A 6,943-nucleotide genomic window follows, 5' to 3' on the forward strand; every position below is an offset into this window, starting at 1 on the left:
TCAAGTCCCATGCACTCACCCTCACTAGCTGTCTTTGAAACCTAATCTTTAAATGTTATCATCTCCACATCCAATTCTTTTGATGCCCTGCTGTCTGTTCTCCCATACTCCAAGGTTCTATTCATCCAAATCTTGACTGCATCTGACCCATCCCACGTTAAACACCATCCATTCAACAGCTTTAGCCTAGCTGACCATTGGGTCCTGGATTCTTATCGACTTGATTTTAAAATTTTATGCACTATGTACATAATCAATTTCAGTAGTGTACTGGTTACTGTAATGCTATTACAGCGCCAATGACCTGGGTTCAAGTCTGACCGCTGTCTGTAAGAACCTGTACGTTCTCCCCGTGTCTGCGTGGGTTTCCTCCGGGTGCTCCGATTTCCTCCCACATTCCAAAGACGTACGGGTTAGGAAGTTGTGGGCATGCTATGTTGGCGCCAGAAGCGTGGCAACACTTGCGGGCTGCCCCCAGAACACTCTACGCAAAAGATGCATTTTACTGTGTGTGTTTCGATGTACATGTGACTAATAAATAAATATCTTATAATTTCAAGCTGACAAAGGAGGGCCTCTCTGTACCAAAGCAGCAAACCTCTGTACCTCAGCTAGTCAAGCAGCATGTGTGGAAAGAGAAACCAGTAAACGTTTTGGGTCAGCAACTCTTTGAGATCAGAGGAAGGGTTGCTGACCTGAAATATTGATTCATTTCTCTTTCCACAGATGCTGCTTGACTAGCTGAAATCTTCCAGCACTTCTGTTATTGTTTCACGTTCTAGCATCTACAGTATTTTTTGTTTTTCATTACTGAAGCAGCAAAAGCCTCTTAGGCCAATCCAGTGTGGAACAGAGGTGAAGAGGAATTGGACATGCATAATCAAAGCAAGCCAATCACCACCACAAAATTGGAAGCCATCAAGCTCTCACCAGGCATGCTCAGATTCAGGTGGGAACAGAGTGATCATGGGCAGAAATAACAAGTTCAAAGCAAGAAATAAGGGAATGATGAAAACAGTTTTGAAAGGTTGAGGTACATAACCCAAGCAGAAGGAAGCATTTACACAAGAATGCCAGTAAACACAGGGACTAACAAAGGATGTTTGGCAGTTTCATAGGAATGAAGTCAAAGAAGCAAACGAGTCTCACTAACAAGGTAAGTTCAGAGAGAGCATTGAGAGCAAAGAAAGAAACCCAAGAATATGAACCACTTTAGAACTCAAGCAAGGGGTGCTGAAAGTGGTTTAGGGCGGTGATGTGGGGTGCAGTCAAGGGATAAAAATAGAAATTGTTGGTTAGTTGGTCAGAGACAAGGATCATGATCCCCGTGCACTTTTTTTGACTGAGGTGTGTGCATGTGTATGCAGCGGGGTAGGTTGATTAGAAGACAGAAGCCTGATGCAACTTGATGAATCAATTAAAGGGGATGTTAGAAAATAGAATCAACTTGCACCAATCTTTTATAAAACAGTTCTTTTAATAAAAATTGATTTAGAGTATTGCATGAAAATTAAAGGAGTGAACAGTAGAGACCTTCCAGACCGAGACACAAATAAGTAAAACATTGGCTGAACTTAAATCGGTCCAAACTCCTAATTCTGCACTACAATATGCAACTATTGATCAGTCTGTTGTTGGTAGGAATTATTTGCCAGGATTTTTTTAAAAAAATCAATTCATACTAATCTAGTGCAGTAATGTTTACTCTTTTTCCTGATCCAACACTTAGACTTATTGCACCTCAACAGAATCACTGGGTCTTGCAATGGGTAAGAAGACAGTATTAAAAGTGTAAACTTGACATCTTTCTTCCTCCCATTCGCCAAAATGCAAGTGATCACAGACCTGGTGCTAAATAGTACTTTATTAAAAAAACATACACAACATTAGTTAGTACAAAATTTTAGTGCCTTGTGGATTCTTTTAATAGCTTCTACAGGATCTATCACATTGTTTAAATACAAATCAGCTGAAGTTCCGGTTTCTCAAATAAAGTTCAAGATAGGAAAAACAAATTACTAACAAAGAACTTCTAAATGCTTAGTAATTTCATTAATACCCAAAGTACAGAAACTTTGGAGAGAAAAAAAAATCAGCACTGACAGTTAGAATCCATTGTTAAAAACATGGCACAATTATCACGATTTTAAAAAAATGGTATTATAGGAAACTATTTACCAGGAACAGGTAAAACTGATGGATATAATTGTGCAATACTAAAATCTCTCAAAAGCACAATATGAGAATGACCATAACTGTGAAAATACCACAACGCTAATTCAAGATTTATCTTACTTTTGCTAACTCATTTTATCATAGGTGAACGAACATGATCTTACAGACCACAACTCAATAATTTAAGCATGCAACGTGAAAAGAAAGGCAGAGTTAAAATACATTCACAGTACTAACTACTTATCTGATGTACAAAAGGACTAGTGTCAATTTAATTCAGAATAAAAATATGCACTTTCAGCTGGTATTTGTTTTGATTGAATTTTTTTCTTTCCTGTGCCAAACCCATAATAAAAAAAGTCTGACCCACTAATTGAACCATTTAAAAACTTCTGCCAAAAAGTGGCTTATTTATGATTGTGCACAAATCATCTGAACTGTAGCAAGTAATTTCTCAGGAATAATCAATTTAAAAATAGTATAGTTATCTTCAAGAGCTCCACTTCATGAAGACTTATGAAAGCTTAAAATATTTGAGCATCTCAATTCTGCACGGCAAATAACTATTAGTTTCCTTCACTACAAATATCTGACATTTCAGAACAAATTTTGAGTGCAACCTTAAGTAAAATCTTAAAAACTACTATTGAATTGTCAATTGACAGTTTGCATGGCATTCTAAACTCAAGGTGACTGCACATAAACATTTAGGTATCACGGAGGAAAAATGTTCTACCAATTTGTCAGCAAATCAATTTAGTTTTTAAAGTCAAATTATTTTTGAAACTACATTCACATGAAAATCATATCTTAATAAAATTTAGGACAGTTTCACATTACAAATATCAGTACACTGAAAAAAATGGAGCAGATAATTTCAAAAACTTTGAATTGTTCTGCTGGTTGAGAAGGCTTTATAAATTCTGCAATATCATTCATCTTTCAATCAAATTTTCCAGTTTTTAAGTTATTCTGTCAAACAGATTTCTTAGAAATCATGCAACTAGAATTAGAATACTTGCAAAAGATAACATTTAAACATTCACCATGAAAAGCAATTTGATTAGACACAGTGATGCTCTATAGATGCATTAACCAATTAAAGATGGAATATTTTAAGCCACAATAAATCTACTTTTCTTTGTCCTGAATAATGCAATAATTAAATAGATGTTAGCAAATATATAATCAGAAATGCAATTGTATTCATCAGGCTCAGATTGTGGATTGATTACTCTGCTTAATAGCCTGTCCTGAATTGCACTCCATTTTCAATATTTACTTTAATTAGATAAGCAATCTACTGCAGACATTCATAATTATTTTTACCCATTAAGTTATGTTTACAAAGAAAGCATATACACTTGAAAAAGTAAATTAACTCTACTTCTAATCAGATATGGTTCTTAATTGTAACTGTTGGGAAGATGGACCTTGTATCATTTACAGCAATTTGTATTTTATCCCAAAAGACACTATTACTGATTTCATTTAACCAAAGCCACTTCATTTTACAAAGGCAACTTTTTAAAAATCTAAAAAATTGTGTTCCATTACTATTTAATAAAAACATGGAACAAGACCACTTTACATTGGGAGAATGTTGCTAATCTAGAATGAAATGGGGTAATTCCAGCATTTTCTGTCAGATAGCATCCAGAGAAACAGAATTAATGTTTCATCAGAAAAAGGTTATCGTACAGAAGCTTTATTCAGTTTCCATACCTACAGATGCTGCCCATCCTACTGAGATATTCCAACATATTGTTACTTTTTCCTTTAGATTTCCACCATCTCCAGTATTTTAATCTAATAGATTTTTAATTCACTTTTTCTTTTTAGGTGTTACACAGTATTATAATAAATTTCCCAGTAAATCCAATGAGTTTAAAGGGGATGTGGGAAACATGGACCGAGTGAGTTGAAGGATCCATGCCCCCTGTAGGTTGGAAGGGAAACATTGCATGGTGAGTCACATGTCAAATCATTGGGTTTCCAAATAGATGGATAGCAGATTTTTAATCTGTATTTTACTGTACCAATATTGAAATGACATCAAGATCTTAGCAGAGCAAAAAAAGTTATTCCCTGCATTATATTCTCTACCTGAAAATGAGAGACTTCAGCAAAACTATATTGCAGTTCTATACATATGCTTAATAATCATGTTAAAATTTACTAAAAAGCACTAAATTTGTGGTAGACAATTTACCACTGATATGCATTTTGATAGCCTTGTAAGATGTTACACATTTTTAAAACCCAAGAAAGGTACAGATGTCCTTCAATTAGGGGAACACATTAAAAACAGAATTGGTACATTTGCTCTTCTGGCAATATACGTCAGTTTGTCATTCTTAGTTCAGTATTTTAAGCACAATAATAATTTGCAAAACAATCACTTTATATTTAACAAAGGATTTTCCCCAGATGACCAAAACTGAAGGTATAAGTTCCACAACAAGTACTAGCATATATTTTCTTCCCAAAATAGGAGAAACCCATGACTCCCTTTATTTTTCATTGGTAATGGCTCCAAGGTAGGTGAAAAGCTGTCTCACACAAAGTGCCACATTAAAACTGAAATGTTAGATTTGTTAGTTAGGTATCAGATCTGGCTCAATTGTTCCATCCTCACACGAGTCAGAAGATTTATAGGCTCAAAACTCTCAGCTGGGTCTCCAGTGCAATAGTGAGGGAGTTCTGTATTGTTAGAACTGCTATCATTCAGATAAGTCAAAATGGATGAGGATGTCAGCCACAGATGCTTTGAGGCAGGGAGGAAAGAGAGAGAGAACCATAACTGAGCTTGAAGCAGTCCATTTGGTGATAGAGACAATATTGTCAAAGCTCAAATTGGGGTCAAATAGTCGAGTAAGATTGCAGACTGATTGAACCTTAGGAAGTGATTAGGGAATAGAGTTTTAACAGGGACCAAAGACAAAGGCTTTAGTCTTCCAATGTTTCGTTTGTTGTAATTTCTGCCCAACCAATGCAAGGTGAGAGAGAACTGAGATGCTATATCAGAATCAGTCAAGTCTGAGAGACTGGGTGATGCAGCAAGTCCTTAAAAGCAACAGGAGGTCCAATTGGGGGATCAACTACTTAGCCACACATTGGGGGATTGGAGCAAGAGGTTTCATTTGCATTTCAGTATTAGGTTTACATTTTAATTGCGATCATAAACAACACCAATAACGAATAAAATGATACAATCCGCAGAGCAGAATTATTTCTAAAATCTTCCAAATATATCTGATTATACAAAGCAAGTCAATATTTCCAATACACCAGGGTGTACACTGCACCACTGCAATTTTACCTTTCCTGCAAAATCCAAAGTTATGTTATTGTTTGTCAATTATGTGATTTTATCTTAACTCATACTTGCAGTATGAAGGCAATATTTAGCCAATAAGCATAAATGTAACACCAGAAACTAGCTAAAACATCCCAAAAGTATTACTGCACAAGTCTGACAAGTATCCATGCTAATTATATCACATCTGTGCTGAAAATATCTACATTGTAAATTTGTTCCACCGCCAATCATATCACAAAAAAATGAGGTAAAATCATTTCTCTTAATACCAATACCTTCTTCCATTCCCTGAATAGTTAGCACTTTAAGGAAAAGGGATTTCTGAGACAGATTTCTAACATCGAAACTCAGTCCTTCCATCACATTTCTGAGCAACTTTTCAGATAAATAACTGCAGGTGTACTCCAAAATCTTTCTAAATGTAAAAGAAAATCAGTAATAATTCAATAATCAGATTTTTCTACGGCTTCCCTGTAGTACATATATTGAACCTACAAATTAGAGTGGTGTGGTTACATTTTCACTTCCTACCCTAACCCATACCTGCCCTCCACTTCTGAATGCTATTTGCCAACATCAGTGAAACCAATATGAAGGGCTGCAGAATTTTAAGCCAAATTACACCAATCAAGTTTGTGTGATTTCTGCAGTACTGTAAGATTTCAATAATCTGGCACCTTTAGGACTTCAGTAGAATAACACTATTAGATGTTATTCACACTACCTTTATACAGTTTATTTTGTTTCTTTTTAAAGAAAGATGTTACATAATTGTATATTAAATTCACTAACTTCACCGGAAAAATTAAAGGGAGTGGGAAACAGAACCCAGTGAGTTTCAGCTTGTAGGTCCCCAGACCTCAGGCCCAGCCCACACTAGCGACCTGGCCCTTGGCCTCAGCCATCACTCTCAATCCCAGCCCACACTCCTAGCTCTAGCTGCAACCCCCACCACCACCCCCGCCCCCCCCATGTTCCTGACCTTAGCTCTGCCTGAATCTGACCTTCCTTTCTGACTCCTTGTACTCTCGACCCCAGTTTCTGCAGCACAGCCAATAGTCCATGATCTACCTGGCAAGTACTCAGAGCATAGTGTTGTGGATAACAAGGACTTTGTGTACAAAGAACGAGCCAAATGTTGAAGCACCAGGAGTTTTGAACAATTGGATACCAGATTATTGGAGTTTCAGTGTCATTTTTTTTGTAAGTCACAATAGATACGGTTTCCATTCACCAAACTGGCCAAGACCCAGTGTCAAGTTAACCCTCATTAAGTTTGCAAGTCTTCAAGGAGGGTTTAATAATTAAAATGGTTCTTCTGGGTACAAGTGATAAAAGGCACACTATAGATACTTACAAAAACTTTTCATTAATTCCTAAGAACTGATTACTGTATAACTAGCAAATAGTTCAGAATTGTTTTAAGGAAACTAATTTTTAATTGTT

The sequence above is a fragment of the Pristis pectinata genome, chromosome 7 (genome assembly GCF_009764475.1).
Source record: "Pristis pectinata isolate sPriPec2 chromosome 7, sPriPec2.1.pri, whole genome shotgun sequence".
In the NCBI taxonomy this organism is placed as follows: domain Eukaryota; kingdom Metazoa; phylum Chordata; class Chondrichthyes; order Rhinopristiformes; family Pristidae; genus Pristis; species Pristis pectinata.